Raw genomic sequence first — 22,570 nt, forward strand, 5'->3', positions numbered from 1 at the left:
TGGGATTATTTATGACTTGCCAAACTCTCACAGGCCGCGCAAACCAGCAAAAACCGGAGTTTCGAATACGTAATCGAATGAAACGATATTTCCTCGAATATCGATCGTACGCGCGAACGCGAATACATATTTCCACTGTAATTTAGCCGATCGCGCGTCATCCCCTGTGCAAACCTATCTAACCCCCTAAGAGCGTGCCGCTGACGGCCAAGTTGCCGCCTCGAGAGTGAAACTTTTCACTGACTTTTCAGAACTTTGCAGCGAGGAGCGGAGATTAGCCCTCGGGAGTTTTAGTTTCCGTTCTACAATGAGTAGAATTCAGAAAGGTCTCATTGCGGTGAGGAAAAAAAGGGTCGATCGCTCGTTTAAGACTCGTCTAACGAACTGCGAAGATCAAGTGGAGAAGGTCGCATCAAAGAAAATTGTGCGCATCAAATCAATTAAGATAGAAATTAAATATCTCTCTTAATAATAATAATAATAATAATAATAATAATAATGAAAGAAACATTATATCTTGTAATAAGGATAATTATTATCATACCCCTAATTTTTTTTCTATCGATATTACATTCCTTTGGAATTCTATTAACTGTCCCTTTGCAATTTCTTCGATTCAAATTTTCGTAGCTACATTAGTATTCTCAACTTTAAGCCGTCCAAGATTCGATAATCATGATGTAATACAATACAATACAAATCGTCGCAGCATGTTAATTCTCAAATTTGTTCTGTTTTCATTGATCTAATCCAAGTCGTCTTTGAAGCGCTCAAATAGCATCCGCGCGATAAGCGTGCGGGTTCTACAATAGCATTAATCTTTAAATGCATTGTCGTGTAGGTACATTGTTACTCGAGTAATAACGTCCGCCAGAATACCACAGTAGTCTCGTGTTTCGCATTCTAATTGGATTTTCTAGAAAGCTTACGAATTCTCGTTTATAGAGTCCGCTTCGTTACTTCGCCATTATTAATGTTTACTTCTGTTTGCTATCGTTTTGTCGCGATAGGCGTAAGAAAACCTTTGTGAGAAACACCCTTTGTGCTTAGCTTGGAATCGTTTTTAGCGAGATGCTGCCAGTTCGAACGCTCGCCGGCAATTACGTTAATAATGCAATCTCATTAATGTCAGTCGAGAATTACATCCAAAATAGCTAGCGTAGAACACGGATTAAACGCGAGAATAAACAGATTAACCAGCCGCTCTCCTTCATACGTCTTATGTCCTATCGGACACTTGATTCGACTGCTAGTGTAGATAGAAACGTGATTATTGCAATTTTAACGAATGAATTTTATAAACGCGAGTCGCGCCCAGTTAATGAGCAGATTGATTAAAGTAAATCAATAAATTTATCAGGAATATAAAATATTTATAGAATAAACTATCTTCATGATTATAGAATTATAGAATTATTTATTAAAATTATCGAATAATTATTAGAATTATCTTATCTATTAAAGATCTCTTACAAAATGTGAATAACTTCTTACACGCAAAAAAATAGTAATTAATGTATCGATTAATTACTTTTAAATAACGATATCCAATTTTGATCTGGTATCCAATCTTTGTCTGGTGTGTATTAATTTTCTCATTACATTATATCAATACGTTACTACATTACATTATTACAATATGTCAATTCTCTTTAATAAAGTTAAATCGAGAGAAGCACGTTTATAATAAAACGTTATAAATAAAAAGATTAGAGTTTCTTGCATAATTGTGCTATATATGAATATATATTTCGCATTGTATGTAATATGTAATAGACTTTCACATAATTTTTTCAGCACACAACTCAAGACCATTCGCATTTCCCTTTTTCATATCGCAAAATTAGTGCGAATATCTAAAAGAGATCGCATCGTAAACAATATTTTTTCTTATAATTATGCCTTTAAAATTTTTCGTTGCGTTTAAAATTCTTGCAAATTACCGATTCCCCGGATGCGGTGAACCAATAGAAGTTTCCGCGAAAACTTGGCGCACGCTGAAAGTTATCCTGTTCTCGATATATTAGCTGGCTTCTGGAGCGACGACTTTGACCGTCAGTGAAGTTCGGGTTATCCCCGTAGCATTAATTAACCCGGTCGTGGCAAAGGAACAAAAGGCTTCCTTTTCCGTCGTTGCCGAGAGAACGAACCCTCGGCACTCTTCGTTTTTTCTCGCGCATCGTTGCACAATGTCGCCCGGCTATATCAAGTACGGACGAATCAGCGCCGTAACGTTTTTTCACAATCTTTTGGGGTCATTCTTTCATCTGATTCGTCCGGATCGTCTTATAAAGAAGACAAAAGACAAGAAAATCGTTAAACTATAAAAAAGATTGAAAACTTGGAACAACATAAACAACGCAAGATAATTAACAGAAAATTGAGATTAATTAAAGAAATTTTCGTGCGATTGTGGAAAAAATTAAATATATACGTACGTCAAATTTTATTATAATAATATGTATATTTTAATATAAATACTTTCATAAATACATATATCCGGATTTCTAACCGTAGAATACTTTTTTTATTCCGTAAAACACGGCATACGGACCAGATTCAACGTTTCAACGAATCCAAAGTAATTAGATACGACGTTATTTAATTAAAAGATCGGGATATAATGAAATGTCATTACGCGCACGTAATATAAAAATTAAAATATGCTTTAAAGTATCGTTTGACAAATATACGAATTATAATTTATATTATAGGAGAAAATTAAAAAACTCGGGAGGGGCAGGGGGAGGGGGGAGACTGCTCGACGCGCTTGAACGAATCTCCCTTGTTTCTGCGGGGAATCAATCTCGCGGCAGCATATACACGGTTGCTTGCAAACCTGCGCATATATCGATATAGATAGCAGCATAACGCGCTTCTCTAGAACCCGCTTAATATTCATAACGTCTTTCCCCCTCGGCAACTCCAAACACATTTTAATAACATTTTTTACGCGACGCTCGACCTCGACGCCTGAAAAACTTATACGTTACGGTGCAGCGTAGAGCGTCTATCTTTTCTCTCCGCGTTTTTCCACGATGAAATATTCTGTCCATCCCCTGACCTCCTCCCTTAACTATCGTCAACCCTTTTCTCCGATGCGTCTAACTCTCGCGAAAGTCGGTCACAAAGTATCAAACTTTGCCGAAGTCCCGTTGCGGGATGAATTGAAAACGCTTTCCGCGCGCTTCCGGTTGTTTTTGCAACGCGATATTCTTGCCGAGAGAAACCGAGACGATTATATGCACTCGTGAAAACGATCCCTCCCGTCATCCTCGTCATCCCCATTTTTCTTTTTGCCTTTCATGCGTCTTAAAATAGTGAAAGACGCACCTTGCGCGACGTCTTTGTGACATTTTCGAGTCAGCGTTGTCGTGAATATTTCAGTCGATTTGAGAGCTTCTTCACGTGAATTCATGTAATACATTTTTATTTCCTTCCGATTTTCTCGACTTACAATTTTCATATAGATAACTATACCCGCATATAAAAAGATGTAATAAAAAAAACGTCTATTATTTTTAATTGTTATAGAGGAGATATAGAGGAATAAAAATTTACCTATATTAAAATATAAAATATAAAAGATATATCTTGAAAAATGTATCGGCTGCATTTACTTAAGTTTTGGACATCAAAAATGTTTAAACCGCAATGTATTACGCCGATCAATACTCTATTATTTTCGGTTTTTGTATCCTATTTTAAAGGAAAATTATGAAAATTTTTATTTCTTATCATCATAGAAGGATGTACGTATTATACTGCTTTACAAAGCTTACAATACCGTCGAATAAAAATATTTATTTTTATATTTATTGTATTTTATATTCAAATTTTATTATTTTTCATAAAAATTAAATTCACTCTACTCCTGAAGACTAAATTTAAGATTAAACTAACTTAACTTAATTTTAAACTCGTTATACGCGCACAATCAAAAAGTACGCTATTGTTTGCATGGTCATTTACGACATATAACGCGATACGGTTTTTCATGCAATAAGGATTACGAAAACGTATTTCCGTCGGACGACACGCTCACCGCGGGAACAATGTTGGATCATCACAAAGCGGAATAATCCGATTTTACGACAAGGAAGATCTTACGCGCTCTAGGATACCATACGAGAATCGCGGCAACCGCGTTTTTCCGACGGGCACATACATTGGAATCAGGAAGAAAAGTAAATCGGTTTTGCATATCTCGACTGCATGTCGAGATAGAATAATGCAGCGCTGTTGGCGTGTGGCTCTATAAGGAGAGAGAGATGAGAAATTAAGTGAACCGTAGCGGGATCGCATCGTCGACGCATTCGTTTAAGCCGCTCCCGACGCATTCGAGCGTGTGCATTCAGAATGGAAAATAATATTTGTCTACGGATATATATGTCGTCTCTCGTGCGTGTTCACTGTGTTTGTCTTCCGCTAAATTCTCCATACCAGAGATCGCCCATGTCTGACTGATTACGTTCCTGTTTTGAGGGACCTTTGCCGCGCGAAATTCATCGCCACGAGAATTGGAATTTTACTCGTGTGTTTCCGCAAACATAATATATATTAATAATAAAATTCCATATTACTCGATTTACAGTCGTATGTCGCGAGATCAATCGTGAAATCAAAGAATTATCCTCAAGATAATTTCGCACTAACTTGACTGTCTCATTTCACACGAGATTCTAATATCTAATAAAGTTTAATGCAGATATAATATAATACACTTTCGAGTATTAATAAAAATACTTTGGCGCGTATTGCGTGACGTAGAAATAAAAGGTACGTGTCAATACGAATGATTGCTACGGAAATATTGATCGGCTAATAAGAAAGATAATATAAATATATTAATGAGATAGTATCATCGTTATTGCGCGCATTGGCAAGTACGCCGATGCTTTATACCATAGACTATCTATATCTCTACAACTAACGCATTATTTTGTCCTGGAACGAGAGACACACGCGCGACATCGTAATAAAGATATCGATCTATATATATCGTGACCAATCCCCATCGAGGCACCGCATCGATAGTAGAAGGGTTGCCACGGCTCGTATTTCCCCAAACCCAAATACCTTTCTCTCCTCGCCAACCCTATACCCTGTATCGAGTCTCTATTCTATGCGCACCGTGTGGGACAAATGTGGGCGTCGATATTTATCGACGCGGATCTACGTAGAACTCGTGCAAGAGTGACCCTAATTCGCGGCAGTTGTGCGCGCGACGAATCGCTTTGACGGAACGGCACGGATGTATACCGCTCGTTCTCGTCTTTCGTAATCACAGTGATATTATTTCACGAACGCGAACCCCTATACATGTTTACATGGAAATCCTTTCACCGCAGCCCCGGCATTGCTATCCTGTTTTTAATCAATTCGTGGCTCTCTACGATTTCGAAGAATTTCGAACTATGTAGATGGATCATTGGAGGAGAAATATCTTGAATTTTTACATCAAAGGTTTATAATATAAATTTCATCGTTTGTATTGAAGAAATTGAGAATTGATTAAATCTATTTTAATCTATTTTAATTAAAGATTAATAATGATTTATTTAAATTGTGTCAATATTTAGATTCTCAGTTTATATCGATTTTTAGACGAATTCAGGCGAATGTGTTTTTTTATATACGAAGATTATTTTTCATTTTAGTTATAACCGATCAAATTGAATCAAATCGAATAATCAAATATTTACATCCGGTTGCAGAATGTTCGGCTTAATTTACAACTTACAAAGTAATATTAACATTGACAGTATTTGACAAATTGTATATGATAAATTTGTTCGGCTTCGGCTTCGGCTTCGGCTTCGGCTTCGGTTTCGGGTGTTCGCATAAAAATAAATAATATTGGAATAATGTACGATGCATATATTTTTCTTTCTTCTTTATCATTATTAACTAAAATATTAAAATAAAATCTCAGTAAATTATTAAAGTTTTGATATTAAATTTTATCTGTTAAACTTATCTCTTCGTCTTTTACAATTGCTAAAAGTAGAAAAATTTATTATTATAATTAAAGTATAAATGATTTAAAAACTATCTAGCATTCAAAATACAAAAGACTAATTTTCTAATAAAATATTTATAATAGAGTTACTCGTATAAAATGTTAGTAAAATTTTAAAGTAACATTTTTCTCGCCTGAGATATAGGATCTAGATAAAGAGTCCAATACGATTAATCATTAATGCATGCGATAACATACGCGATGAATTTCCTACAAGTCGATCGTACAATCTGTCATTGATATTGTCCATCGCGGTATTCAATCTTAAGATGCGATGCGAATGTTAGAAAGCGACGCGATTGATGGTCCGCACATGTAATCGAGCCTATATATCGATCTATTAGCAAATTATAGTAACGTTACGAGACTAATTACCAACGTCGGCATACGTACCCGAGATGGATGGAACCTCGAATATGTGGATGTGTACGTAAGCGGGGGCGAAGGCGCGTTCGTGTTTGCTCGGCCCCGTTTCTCGGTACGGAAGCGGCGCGATACCCGGGGGATTCGTCGATCGAATTAGTATTTAATAGTGAAAGTTTCGCGTGTATACCGCGAGAAAGCTATCTTTCCCGTAGACTTCGAAAGCGCCACAATTGGGGCATTATAACTATATAGAGAGACGCCGGGGCTTCCCCTTTCGCGGCGCGTGCGCGCGCGCGCGGATATTTCTATCGAAAGATATGATCCTCCAAATAAGAAACGACTGTTATTCGGATCGGGTTTTTGTTTCAGTCAGCTTGAAACTTCCTTCGGCTGGATTCACATTAGACTAATTGCAAAAGTTTTTTACTTTTACGCTGATTACCAACAACAGCTACAGGTTTCCACATAAGAAATCGATGCAAATTCGTTCTTGGATATTCAATTTTGGGAGAAACATAATAGCCGCTTTAAAAATACGAAAGAAGAAGATAATATGAATATATGAAGGAAATATAATACGAATTTTTAAACATTTATTTCCCATAGATATAGAATGTTAATTGAACCCAATCATTTGCAAGGATTTTAATGTTAAGGATTAAAATGTTATGAAAGAGAAATATTACAATTTCTGACATTCAAAATCTCTATACAAAATATATAAAAAGAAAGAGAAATGTATTTCTAATTTTATTTGAAAGATTAGTCGGTCTCATACATTTCATTATATATATACTAATTATATTGCAAAAACTTTTAGAGTTAAAAATTCTTTAAATAATAAGACGTAAAATATACATCGCTAAACAATAAAATAATTTCCGGATACATTTGCTCTATTTCTTTTATATAACAAATTTGTAATTATTATTTGTATTTGAGATAATGGAGCTCGAGGATGCGTAAACCACGGTTATGTAATTAAATTCGCGTCGTGCCGCGCACGCTAGCAATCAACGACGTCACTGCGCGCTGTAATTGAGTCAACTGTTAAAAGTGCAAGCAAGCTCGAATGACCGTTTCTGACTGTAAACCACACATATTACGTCACACTATTCAATTTTACGGTTGGCTCGCGTTTCTAAATACAAACTTTCGTTTCCCGCACTTATCACGCGCCATGTGTCGTTTGACAGCTCAGTCTGTGAAATCGTAATTGGCGAAGAGCATTTATTTCGTTATCACCATTCGCGTATCATCGTGCGCTTACGCTCTATGAAGCCTGTGCTGCCGTGCATTTTTCAACCGCGCGCACATATCGCTGCACTGATAATTTGTCAAAAAATAAATTCAGCCGCGGCTGAAGGGTGCGAATATCGCGACTCTTGCGTATTACATCATTCGCACGGTGCAACGTAACGGCCGGCTTTTATATAAAAGCAATCAAGCAATGTTTCTATATGTGTGCTAAAACTGAAAAATATATCTCTAATATTTCTGCTAGAAAAAGGTGTGTGTGTGTGTGTATGTATTTACTGTTGCAAAAATAAATTAAAATATTGATAATAAAAGCCTTTATTTATGCAACACGCGTGCAACGTTTACGACATTAATAAGTTAACGATATTCACATGAAACAATAAAAATTGTTACGAAAGATAAATATAATCCTAAATTTTTTTTAGATATTTTCGAGATATAAGAATTTCTACAATTTAACTCAAAATAATCAAAGTAGAATATAGCTTCTTTTATCATATCCATCCAATTCGTCATGTTTATTTTCACGGATGACTTATCGTTCCCATCTTTTTCATTCGACGATGCCAGTTTCTGTCAAACGCGGATAGCGAACGTTCTATCCGCGTACGCTAAACACACGGTCGACAATTTTAAGCAAGAGCAGCATCGTGTACACGGGAAAAAGGGACGTGCACGACGCAAAGGGAAACCGCGGACGGAACGGGCGGGAGGAAAAAACGTAGTCTCATCAGCCTCGGCCGATTTCCCGGCGGACCCACGCGCCAGTTCCCCTTTGACGAGCCCTTCCACGACGATTCCGCCATTCGTCATCCAAAAGCATACGACTCCTCGTCGCGGGAGAATATTTCCTGGTGTAGACGCACTCTCGGCGCGGTAAATTAAAGCGGCCCCGAAGACGACGCGACGGAGAGATGGTGTAAGAGAGCGCATGGAGCGGCACGCGATACGCCAGAAAAGAACGAGATGGTAAGACGACGGCTATGGCTCGCGCCAATAATACACGCACACACACACACACACACACACACACCTGTTCGGCTTGAGTAATGGATGAAGAGTGCGGGTGGAGAGAGAGAGAGAGAGAGAGAGAGAACGACAGGGAACGCGCGACCGTTGCCAAGATTCGCGTCACGCTTATATTTACCCGGGCTGCACCAGCATCGGGGAATTCGCGCTTTCGCGAAGTTTATACGGAGCGTCGCGCCGACTTCCTACGTAATACAACCGGAATTTCAACTCTTATACTATTTCAAGATGTTTGATAAGCTATAACTACAGCACTGTCGTTTCTCAGACGAAGTGACACTGGCTGTAAAAATAGAGGAGAAACCGATTGATCTATATATTGTATAAAACAGAAATCTATTTGTAAATACAAACTGTCTTGGATAGCGATTCAAAGATTGTAGGATATGTCGTCTTTTTATATTGTTGCGTATCAAAGTAGCATATTTTTTTCTTTCTTATAATTCTTAGAGTAACTGAGAATTATCTTTCTCTGTAATGTCTAAATTAAATTTTTCTCATATCGTAATTTTTAATTACAGTTCATTTTTCTCTTATTGTTCGAACGTTTTCTCTTTAAAAATGAAATATGAATTTTTATCGAAGTGTATTAAATATGTCCTGCGTACAGTTATATGTATATGTACTTATGTAAGTGCACATCATTTGCAATTGATAAAATCATAGAAAGAGACCAATATATGATGAATCGTAGCGAAAAATTATGCTTGTCAATAAAATCTTGAGTATATATTTTTAAAACATGTTTCTATTGTATAATCTCACTATAAAAACAAAATATCTCGATGTATTAAAGAGATTCAAAGGCTTAGCTTAGGTACTACAGATGTCAAAATATATTCTCGCGCGATCTGGGCTGGTGACTTAATTTTGGTCCAGGGCCACCTTTCCATTTATATACAGGACTCGTCTCTCATTCTCCACCCTTGTCCAATTCTCTTGTCCAAAACTCTTTGCCCCAGCTCTATTTACCTTACCGTCCTTTGCCTCCATGCTTCTTAAACGTGGCGTCCTGAAAAAGGATTGGAGCTGACTGCGTTCTCATTGACGCGAGTTTATAAAGCAGCGTGAAACGCACGTTAACAGGGATGGGAGAAAAAGGATAAGGTAGGGAACGTAGGAGTTCGTAAGGTCGACGCTAGGACGGATATGGAGCGAGCAGGTGCTTCCCATTTTCGCCCTCTCGGCGTACAATCCTTATAGATAACGCGTCGTTTGTAACTGTCACCGGGGGTGAAAGAGAGAGATAGGGGGCAGCTACCTAACTTACGTAAATACGTGACACGCACGTACACAAACGTACATGTAGCCACTCGAGAGGAGCTTAGACGGAGCGAGAGAGAGAGAGAGAGAGAGAGAGAGAGAGAGAGAAAATGGTAACGCATGGTTACCATCGATGAGAGCGAGAGAGATGATCGGCGCCGAAAGCCAGTAGATGCATATCAGTGCGAGAAGGGTTGATTCTATACAGCAACGTCTCTCGAAGTCCGCCAGTATGTAACACGGCGAGATCCGCCAGCCGGAACGCTACTGTGTGTCAGTGGGAGCGCGGGGTGACTAATGTTACCTGAAGGTGGATTTGTATACCGGCTGAAATCGATAAGAACTCGAGAAGGGTGACCGAGGGGCTAAAAGGAATCAAGCGTTGCAAGGCTGGCAGGGACGAATAATGGGAAGAGATGGCCTCGTCGCGAATTTACGGAAAGGACTGCCATTATACAGGAAGATAATCATCGAGTCATATTCGCGAAGACTCGATAAGTTGCATACTGCGTTGAATACTCGAGCGAGATACACATCGTGCGATAATTTGATCATTTTCGACGCTTATATTATATAGGATAAAATTTGGGAAGAAACAATTTCATATAAAGAAGAATTTCTAAACAGGAGAAAATTCAAAATCAAAGTATCATGAGATGAGATAAATTTGTTTTCTTCAATAATTTTTTTACATATTCAATTTTGCATTATATTCAAATTATTAGCTATAATATACGCATTAATAGCAATCGGATTTTTAAGATTTGTAATTAGAGCACATTATATATTTACGATAAAATTAGATGACACATGATGATATCTTTATATCTAATTTTTATACTGAAATTCTGTTAAAATAAAATGGATTTAAAATTCAATAGATAATAAAATATATTATGTAAAATTTGCACGGCAGAAGAAAAAAGTTTGTATGTGTGGGATGAATAAAAAACAAGATGAGAATTGTACGTAATTAGAAACTTGCGCGTTGCTTCCTCATCATTTTATTTCGCTCACAAAGCTTAAGCTTTTTAAAGCAAGTGGGTTTTTCAATTTTGACTTACTCATAGAGAAAGATATCTCAAAATTTGCGAAAGTTTCAGCGTATACAGACATTTCTCAAAAAATTCAAAATTTTAGAAAAAATGAATCTTTATATCTTCATTGTTATTAATTAATCAAAAATTGTTGTTTTGACAGTTTAAAAAGGAATATAATATAAATTCAAATACTGTGCAAATTATGGAAAGAATCTATAGATAAGCAATATTGAGAGAACACTGTTAATATATCTGCTATTGATTTCTAATCATAAACAATCCTACCTATTTACGACCCTTACGACTTCCATATAATCACTTTTCTAACTTTTTAATTCCTCGCGAATACAAAACGTCACGGTTGTTTTCATTTTAGAGCAAATCTCTCAGAGTCGTGATTTGATTTCTTCTCGATAAATCTTGGTGGCAGTCGCTAATCGCGCGTTACTCAAACGTAAAGTACACGAGTGGATGTACATTTGTCGCACGATGATACGGGTGACCGAAAGTAATCGGGCTATTTATACCGTAATCGACCATCAAATATGCACGAGAATCCTGACGTTTATTCGCTTTCATGTTGCCGCAGCGACGCGTCCGACGAAGTTTAAATCAGTTTGGCTTGGGGTGGCACGCTCGGAGAAGCCAACATCCGCTCGGCGCAAAATATTCGGAGGCGTACAAATGACTGCAAAGTGATAAATAATGTAACGGAGCCGGGTTCTCGTGTTACGTGTCGCGGATAACGTATCGTTCCCATTATACGTCCGTACCTAACGTTACGTCCGAATGGACATCGCGCGGCTCAAAATATAGTGTTAGACTACAATCGCATGGAAAACGAGTAAGAGAGAGAGAGAGAGAGAGAGAGAGAGAGAGAGAGAGAGTAGTTAGTAACTCTCTCAGTTGCAAAAACATATGGAATTACTTGGAAAATATCTTTAAGAGTATATGCGAGAATAAACGCATATTTACATGCAAGTTACTATGTTTATGATTGCTAATTATCAATGTAATATGTAATATTTCTTTTCGGAAATCGTAATAAAATTTTGACAATCATTTCGATACGATATCATTTAAATGTTTCGTAACCTATTCTTGTCACCTGTTTAATCAGATTTTAACAATAGGCATAAGCGTCGGAATGAATAAAAAAAGTATACAATTTTTTTTTTAAGGCATAATTATGAATGTTACAAAAATAGCTATTTAAAGAGAACTATTCAAACAGGAAAAATTAAGATAAATGAAGAGATAGAACAATGTAAATATTGCGGACAAAAAATATTGCTTTACATATTTTTTAAATTATATTCCTGAAGCAATTTGACAATGTCTAATATTTTATCTGAGAAATATGTCTTAATTTTTATTATTATTTAATTTCTTGCTCATTCTTCTCTTTCTTTAGAACACTCAAAATATTGTTAAATAGTCTATAATGGTCTATATGTGTAAAAGAATTATTATATATTTTATTATTGATATTTAAAGTTATAAATTTAGCGAGCGGAAAAAACGCGCCAGAAATTGAATTAAACCAAAACAATTAAAAAAAAAAAATTTTTTTTTGCGCGGAACAAGCGATATTTTTTCATCTTTTAAATCAACGGTGACACATTCAATGCGCACTATTTTTATTTGTTATGCCATAAAGTAAATAAATTACTGTGTGTGACGGCGACACGTTGGTTTGCGAGATTTAACGGATGCGAGGATCGAAAGAGAGTTTGTTATCGTATACAGTTACGATAAAGGCAACGTGTTGATATAATAAAATTTATCAGATAAATCTGAGCACTATAAAAAATTCACCATTTCAGAGATGTAAATGTTTCCCTTTTCGAGACGAAATTGTCTTGCCGCTGCATTTCGCGTGGATATATATTTTTCACGGCGTAGCAATCTGGCTACGTGCGACGCAAAACTGGCAGCGATATATTTTGGAAAGAGTAGAGATTCATTACTGCATTACGGCTATAAAACCTCTTTCATATTATTCATTCCTCTGGGATACAAACGTTGCGTTTTACTGAGCCGAGATTGAGCGAATGCACATGTCATGTTGCACAAAGAAGAAATTTTTTATTCGTAATTTTAAGCATACTCATACGCAAAGATACTAATTTTTCAGATTCTACTCGTAAATTAATTTGCCCTATAGGATACAATTAATTATTAGAAAATATTGTTAGAAATAATTAGTATATGTGTGTATATATATATAACCTGAATTCAACCATAATGGTATCTATTAACGATATTTAAATATTATTAATCATCTGATATGAGAATATGTTAACAATAAACTAATAAACAAGTGTATTGTATCAATTTTTCGTTTAAATAATAGGTTTTGCTTAATATTGATTTATGCCAGTATATTAAACATATTTGCCAAACTTATTGATCTTACATATTATGTGCAATTTATAATAGTTGCAATTTAAATTAATTATAATAACTCGTTTCAAAAATCAATCTTTAGATATTTTTTATATTTAATTTTGTGTAGAAATGCATTGTCGCTTTTTAATAAATAATTAAATAAATTATATATATATATATTTATATAAGGAACATTTTTTGCATTATCTTTCACTATCTTTGATCTAGCGATCAAAAATTTGGACCGATACGCTTGATGTATTTTTTATTGCTTTTCATCATGCGATAAAAATTGACGGAAACTGTCTCTCTCTCTCTCTCTCTCTCGTAATATCGTGTCTCTACCGCGGTATATAAAATTATGAATAATATTAAGAGTGTCCGCGTCCGAAGCAAAGTGACGGCCGGCGCGTCATATAACGCCAGAAAAACTTTTCTGGTGTTCGTCGTTATATCTCGCTATACCTCGTCGGATGCGGAAAATAATGTGGCGTGACTAGAAGACTCTCCCTTGATTCCCTGCCAGATACGCAATTTACAGCCACGCCATGCGGACCAATGGGAATTCCGCGCAAATTTGTCGCTTAGTAATTCGTTTCGCAAAAACTGACATCTGAATCCCGAGAATCGAAGATGCATGAAATATGACGAGCCGCTTGAGCGTGCGAATTATTTAATAAAGTTAATTATCTCTGACAAAGATGAGAAAGATGAAGAGAAACGTTGACCGCAGTATAAGTACATATAAATTATTTTTGTATTGTATATATGTATATCGTCATGTGTGTTTTGTCGTATCTTTTTAAGCACAAAACTCGATTGTTCTTACATTATAATTGTTTTCATACTTGTATGAGAAATATTTACATTATAAAAATACATCAGTATTGCCAAGAAAGAAACAGATGGAGAGAGATGAACCAGAAAAAAATATTTTTATTGGCATATATTGTGCGTCTTTGAAAATGCACGTCCATTCGACGATTACGTTTTTTATCGGATATTTTCGCGGCCGAGCAAGCCGTTCATTCTGTAAAATCTCTCTATTCAGAAAGCTCTTTCGGCGACTAGAATTTTACATTCGGAAGCGAGAGCGTATTAACCGTCCGGCTTTGGGCGAGTCGATGTCAATACAAACTGGAACGGAATCACGAAGCGAAAACAACTCACAATCAAGAGATATTGGGCAGTCGGCCAGAACGTTGCTGATATCGCTCGATATAAGTTTCTCATCTAAGTTTCCTACCGCTGATCTATCCAATCTAAAATGTTGTATAATGGTTTAAAAACGAATTGAATCGTTTCGCGACAAGGCTAATCAAACAAGTGCATCTCGATCGCAAGTAGCTCGATTAAATAGAAAAACGAGTTATACATTATGAATTTTCTTTTCTGATACAGGATATTATTTTCCAGCTTATATTGTATGTAGATATTATGACATTAATTAGTTTTTATTGGTTGATTGGATATTGTAATGTATTCCATCAATCAAACAATCAAAAATATAATTGATATAAATAATAGACACAAACAAGATGCTCATTAAACTTAATTTAATAAATTTAATTTCCAGATAAATTATAAATTTAATTGACATTATTAACTATTAAACTTGGTAAATTACATTATTTTAGCATATCATGAGAGAGAGAATTGTTATATATTGTATTAAATGATTGAGAACGGAGATTGTACGGACGTTGCTTATTAAGCTGGCTTTGAACAAATAACTATTTCTTCGTTTACATCACAATTGAAACTGTAATCTATAAAGAACAGACCAGGCTTACTCAACTAAAATTATGTTAGCACAGCAGGACGGTGATGATTTGTGACATATTTTATTCGATATGTTCTCGTAGAATATTATATTGTAAAAAAGAAAAAAAAAAATGCAGAAAAGCCGATGAAGAATAGGGCAAATGGACATACGTCCGACTATTCTTTCCCTGCAAATCAGTGGTCAAAGAAAAAAAAAAAAAAGAGAAGTGCAAATAAAACAATACTCGGATTTAGCATTCGACGGGGAAATCTTGCTAAGCCGACGGACTCCGTCAGGATCAAAGTTTACCGGATACGCTATCGGGAAGCCGCGAACTTCCCAGTGGAAAAGTTGCGTACATAAAAAATCAATCGGCGATATCGTTTGACAGACATCAGGAAATGTAACCGCGCATCGTCGATAGTTTATTATGGTATCGAATCGCGGGGTGGGGGGTGCGGGGGGGGGAGGAGGGGAGGGGTGCTCGGGATACAATAAAATATCGCGGCCGATGTCGATCCTATATCTTCGAGGTTCATCCTGTGGCAAGGCCAGACGCATAAACCATAAAGACATGTGCTACCTATGAAATTTCCCGGCAAACGTACGATGCGGGTAGAATCCATCGGGGAATTCTACATACCCTTTCTACTAAAGAATCCCTAAACGTGTGCGAGATTCTATCGTCTCTCCCTCAATCCCTTCTTCGCTATCTGGCAACACGCGTGTATATATGAGTATATATACACGATGCTCCACGGAGCAGCACGGAATGTTCACTCGACAACAAATTCTTGAGATCGGTTCTTGAAATTGAAAATTTGTATCACTGGGATAAAAGAGAGAATTCTGAATTTTCGCTTTTCACACGAGAACTGAGAAATCTTTGTCAATTTAACTTTAATACTTTATCAAGTATCAAGTTAACATTATAATATTAAAGAAGCAATAATCTAACATTGTTACGATTGACGGGAGAGATTAATTCAGTGCATCAGAATTGACGATTTTTCTAATATTATTTTCAAAAGAATAAATTCTTTTGAAATTATAATAAATTATAATTTTAATACGTAAAGTTTTTCTCAATAAGTTATATAATCAGCTCTATGAGGTACGATAAAGATATTTCAAGATGCTACGTACATATATAAGCAGAATTACCCTGACACAGATTCGACGTGGAAGAGCATAATGATACCATTCGATTGAAAAACGATGCGAATTCGCGCCAAGTGCCAGCAATTTTTCGTTATGCCGCGATAATCAATGATATTGTATAAGCGAAGATAATAAAAGAAAACAGCGTTACGACGAACTTGTAACAAGGAAGTCGATAAATACGATCGTAAATGTTATCATTTTTTCGTGTCTTTTTCCGCCCGTTTGTTCGCTAGAACGTTTCGGATGCAAAGCGTATAATTACTTCTATTCCCTTTCTACCTCCCTTTTAGCTGGTAAATTAAAAAAGGAGTAGCGATATAACACTCTCGAGGCGTAAACATAGCGCGCGGAAGTTTGGAGGATTAGCAATTAGCTACAGGCGATACTTTTTAGCGAGTTTAATACCTTTAAGTTTTATTCACGAACGAATTTCATTTCCTACATATATAAGCGTACGACTATCTTCGATCAATGTACAATAATTTAAGAGATTTAGGTCTTTTTCATTTTAAATATAATTTCCTCGACCGTATTACACACATTATTTATGCTCTCTAGAAATAATCTTCTAGTCAGAATCGATTGCTCGATTAGTCAAACTTGATAGAAAATTAATTATAAATATATCATATTTTACAGCAAATATCTAACACAGTTTTAAAGCTACAAGATACTGAATAATTGACAAGTAATATTTTGAATTAATTTTTATTGGATTTTAATAGGAAAACGTATAATGAAGCATATTCTCAACAGATACGATTTCGTGTTTCTTTAAAATAATTTATTTAGCATTTTTTATCGCACAACTTGCATTTTGTCACTTAAATCCTTTTTAAAATATACACCTCATGCACCTACATGCACGTCACGTGCCTAGAACATGCATTTGACGACAGTTGCATTTAGTTAATTCGTCTGTTTTGAAAAATATGAAATTTAGCTTTCTCGCTGAAAGAGCACCGCTCAGACGCCTACGCGTAACAATATATTGTACAAGAGAATCCGCGCTTCAAACAAAGGCCTATATATGTAAGGCCTATATAAGATAGGAACGCTCGCTCGAGAATGCGCTCTCATTCTTTCGCGATACGCGTTTCCGCACGCGGCAGATCGCGAATGGAAGATCCTATTCCCGCGTCGTATGTATATCGATAGAGATACATATCGCAGGCATCGACATTGCGAAAATATTTCCGAAACGCGGGACGTCTGGCGCGCGCGCAAGCTCCGCTCCAAAAACATTTTCGACTATTTCGTACTCGTTTGTCAGCGCTTCGACCCCTCGACGAATCCACCCGCCTGCTCGATGGATGTATCGATCATCCAAAATGTAAACTTCCGACGCAGAAACATAATTCACACGCTGTAGGTACTCGTCCCACGCCGAAACGTGATATTTCAAAATGCAACGTAAAAATCGCCCCGTGTGTCGCTTATTGTTTTCGTGCGCCCGCGCGTGTACTAATAAACGCGGGGGCTCGCACGATCTCGTCGTGCGTCGCGTGCCAAATACAAATATTTCCGGTGTACAAAAGTAATTACCGGCCGATAAACGCTCGCGTGGCAAATTTGTTATGCAAACGCAAGTTTATCGCAACACAAACGTCGTCATCCGTTATTTTCGCTGCAATATCGCGCGCGTGTTGTTTGCAATTCGCGTCTCGTGCATATTAGCGATATTAGTACGATTGCAACCATACAACGGGAAACCAACTAACAAGAACACGATCTCAAGTATAATGATTTTCGAAGGAGAATCAGGATATACATCTCTCGATATCTCTTTACTTTTACTAAATATTATAGCATAAAATCAATAATATTGCGCCCGTATATTTTTCTCTATCTCATTGCGATTCTTAACTGTTAATTAAATTATTAATTATGAGTAAAAGCAAAGCGGTATACCTTTCACAGCGTATATGCAACTTGAGGTACTAATAATTCTAATTGTTCCTCTTTACTTATTGAACAATGGCGCAATTATAAAGATGACCAACCTGAAACAAAGGAAAAGCTTATGTCAGTGGACATTTTAAGCCTCTTAAAGTGTTAAACTGTGTATGAAATCTGTGTGAAAAAAAAAAATGAAAGGAAACAGAAAGATCATGATCGAATTATAGTAGAGAATAAAAACCATTTTTTATTACATTATATCTCCGACGAATTTTGCTACGTCCGTTTGATCGCCGGCCGTAACCGGAAACGCAATATTCGAATGCGGCATTTGTCAGGCTTTAAACTGGAAACTCGCGTGGCCTTGCAACTTTATCATTTGTCTAGTCAGCCTCCGCTACAGATTGGATAGGCTAGCGAAACGCATTAGCAAAATTGGGCAAGTATATATCCACGTGTATGCGTATTGATAAAATGCGTGTTCATTCAAGCTTTCGCTACTCGTTTCAATCTTTTCAGACCGCTATAATGTTTTGATTCATCTTATTTTATTTATTGTAATTCTTTAAGGAAAAACTTTGAAAACTTTAAGAAAAGATACGTAGAATACTGACTGTTATGGTACAATATAATATACGTATAATCATGAATTAATTATACTAGCAATTAAATAAATGCTAATTGATTAAAATTTATTATCCATAGAAATATATTGACGATTGCTACAAATATACTTTTTAATTACAATATTTATTATAAAAATATAATTTTATAAAAGTATAATTTTATATATGCGTAGGTATATATGTATAATTCATTAGACACATAATTAATCACATTATTACAAATTAAACCCGTTAATTAAAATTTACCTACATGGTTTAATATCTTTGTTTATATTTTAAAAAGAAAAAGGAATATTGTTAAAAAAAAAAAAAAAAAAAAAAACGACAGTGATATTAATTAATTTTTTAAATGTAAGGTCTATTAAAAAATTTTAACTTTATATTTTAATTGTATTAAAAATGTGTAAAAAGACTCCTGTAACAGACTGCGTCGCAACATATTTGTCGGCAACCAGAGCACGTTATATTACTTACATCTATAGAGTTTCGCAAGTAACGGCGCGACATACCCGACGTAATAAATTACGACGGCCCGGTTATAATTATTATAATGGAGCAGCAGGTGTTATGCCGCTGGTAATTCCCGCGATACGTTTTAAGCAAATGAGCCTCAGGTTCAATTTGTCGACTCGGCGATCTACAATCGGTCATTAAGGATGTGAACGTCAACGCGAGCGCGTCGTTTCTGTGAGATATGAAAAATATGTTCTAAAGGTCATCGAGAATTCGTTTATCTTTTTCGTTCGTTTATTGTATCGCGTGTTTTTCTCTTTCTCATAAGTGCAGTAGATACTTTATACGAATAAAGATAATACGTTATATAAAATAAAAAAAAAAAAAACTATAATAATTTTCTTTACTTGATCATAATTTTTGTAGCCAAAAATGACTAATTATAATCATTTACATAAATTATTAATAGCTTTTTAATTATAACCACTTAAAAATTAAAATATGTAATTATTTTTGCGAAAATATTCTGCAAAAACGAACACATGTACAGTAAGACTTTGCTTTTGTATAACTTCAAGTATGTGACATACTTTAAGAAAAATTTTTTTCCTAAAGTGTAATTATCGCGATGAAGTTGAAACATTAGAAAAGAAATAATAAATCATTATGTTTTAAGTATGTATTTGCTTTGCAGATATCAAAATTAGCGAATTTAAAATTTTGTAACAATTAATATAGAGGATTTGTAACACTAAAAAAGTACAATAATCCTCAAGTATTTTATATAATAAATTGTTGAAAACAATGATTTTATTGTAAAAATTAATTTATATTACTATATTTATGCAATATGGAATATTGCATAGATCAAAAGATGAAATCGTATCAATTGAAATTGCACGTAAACATAGCAATTCGAGATTAATACGATACATCGACGAGCAGTAGGCAAATTCATTCTTTTTACCAGAATGTCGAGGTTGAGATACTTGTAAAGCCTCGTTCGTAATAATTAGGGGATGGTTAACGTTGCGCGCACGGTGTGGGCTCGTTTCGGTTCGCGAAGCGGCGGGAATAAATTTGGGGTGCGGGACGTAACAAGCGTGGCTAACGAGGTACGGCAGATTTTATGGCCAGATGGAGATGATGCGATATCCGCGATTGATGCTGTACACGGGGGGTACTACTCCAGGCGGGGTCTCTCTCTCTCCTCCTCGATTACGAGACGGATTTGCTGTTCTCTTATTAGGACGCCACGTGTAATCGGACCGCAATATTAAGTAGTTATAAAGACAACGAAGCCGAGATTATTATACAATAATTAAAAAAATGAAACGTAAAAATTGCGCAGTAATTACATTTTGATCCTAATTCTTTCAATCAAATTTTGCTGGTGGAAAGCGTTTTATAAATAAGCTATTATCTCCGTATTATATATAATTTTTTAATATTCAATATTAAATATTCTCGCGGATAAATACAAATAAAAAAATGTTGAGATTTATTAGATTCTACACAAATAGTAAAACGTTTTGTTATTTAATCGTATTTCCCAAAAACATTGTTTGCGAAAACTGACAATATCCTTATGTCCTATCGTTTAAAGTTCAAAAACTCGATATTTCATTCAAATAAGATTGATACAACATTTGTCATTAAAATTAAAATAATATGTCCTGGAAGTAGTATAACAAAAAAATGGGATAAATATTAAAAATCAAGTTTTAAATAAATATGCGTGTATTAATAATAATAAAATATCATATATTTTGAAACTTAATAAGTAGACTTAATAAGCTTAGAAACTTAGAGTTAATTTTAATTTTCTATCTTTTGCATCGCGTGAAAGCCATTCGAAATAGCCGAAGGAGAAATCCGTCGTTGAAAAAGCGCAAAAGCGACACGCGGATACTCGGATTCGATAACGCGCTTTTCTTCGTGGATGCGATCTCGTGACGTACCGTCACTGACTTTTACTGTCTGGAAGAAGCACACACGCCAACGACGAAAGTACGATTCTCTCTCGTGTAGATCGGGTAGAGTTACGACCGCGAAGCGTACAGAACTACAGTCAGATTCTATGTCGAACAACAGAAAGCGATTCACGACAGTTTATCGTAGGATGCGAGCGACCAAAATGACTACTCGCGAGGCAAATTACTTCTGAATCTGTGCCGAGTGCATCATAAAAAGCGGCCGTTTTCTCCCACCCGATCGACCGCATACGAAAATATAGCTCTTTGACTGACAATAAGAAGCTCGCGCGAGATATTGCAATAAATCGAATCTAAATATTATGTTGGCAAACCAGAAAAGAATGGATTAATCAAAACTAAATTGACTCGACAAAATAAATAAGACATCAGTATAAATCTCTTCATAGTAAAACGATGGAGGCCAAATTTTGCTGTAAAAAATTTTTGCATTCATTTTTTTATAATAAAAACCTGTTTTTGTATAAAATTTAAAACAAATGACAATTATTTCAAAAAATACAATAATTGCTGTTCTGTGTTTGTGAATTTTATAATAAGATTTTGTGATAGCGATTCAACTTATGATTTATTCTAGTAATAAAATCGTAAATTGTGGACGAACAATATATCTTTTGCGGTTTGCAAATGTGCAAAAGTGCTTAATTAAGAAATTGTGAATGTATAATTGAAAAAACATTTTGGGGCAAGTTTTAACAGACTCATGCATAACGATTATTCACCTTATGGGACACGTTCCCAAAAATGCATTTTAGGAGCGGAGGCTGATTAAACGTTGAATAATTAATTATTCTATTTCACTGTCGCGAAATTTCACAAATTCATCGGTATCATCCGTTCCATTGTTCATCACATTTATAGAGGGGATGAGAAGTTATTAAAGTGAATAAAATACATGATGTAACAACGTAATAAGTAGTCGGAAAGTGTACTTTTTTTCCGTGCAAAATAAATATAAACAAATATATTTAAAATATAAATACTTAATTAAATATATCAAAATAGTGAACAAAGAATTCCACGGATTTTCTTTCTTTGTCTTAATTAATTTTATTTACGCTAACAGAGAAATAAAATTCGTATAATATAAATTTATTTAATGAATAAACAAACAATTTTACAAACAACATTAGATACGCTATAAAATTTAAAACAAAAATGAACAGTCAATTATTTTAGCCATTTTGTGTTTATAATTTTATTACAATCGTATTATAAAAATATAAATTACAAAAGATTCTCAAATCTCTTTCTCTTCATAGAGAAGATCTAATTCTAGCGCCTTGTAACGAGAATTT

At 35.3% G+C, this 22,570-nt stretch overlaps 1 protein-coding gene across 10 annotated transcripts in view; it reads right to left on the minus strand.

The window, feature by feature from the left end:
- Window positions 1-22,570, minus strand: part of LOC138941526 (CUGBP Elav-like family member 1) — a 495,676-nt gene that overhangs the window by 362,557 nt on the left and 110,549 nt on the right. For 2 of the 10 annotated variants that reach the window (XM_070311298.1, XM_070311293.1), the window contains exon 2: window positions 18,212-18,303. The exons of the other annotated variants lie outside the window; for them this stretch is intronic. The gene's annotated coding sequence lies outside the window, so the exon portion shown is untranslated. The remainder of the gene's footprint in view (window positions 1-18,211; window positions 18,304-22,570) is intronic. 10 annotated transcript variants of the gene reach the window in all.

Source organism: Polyergus mexicanus, unplaced genomic scaffold (assembly GCF_030449975.1).
Source record: "Polyergus mexicanus isolate NDT 795.1 unplaced genomic scaffold, iyPolMexi1.0 SCAF_19, whole genome shotgun sequence".
Taxonomy (NCBI): domain Eukaryota; kingdom Metazoa; phylum Arthropoda; class Insecta; order Hymenoptera; family Formicidae; genus Polyergus; species Polyergus mexicanus.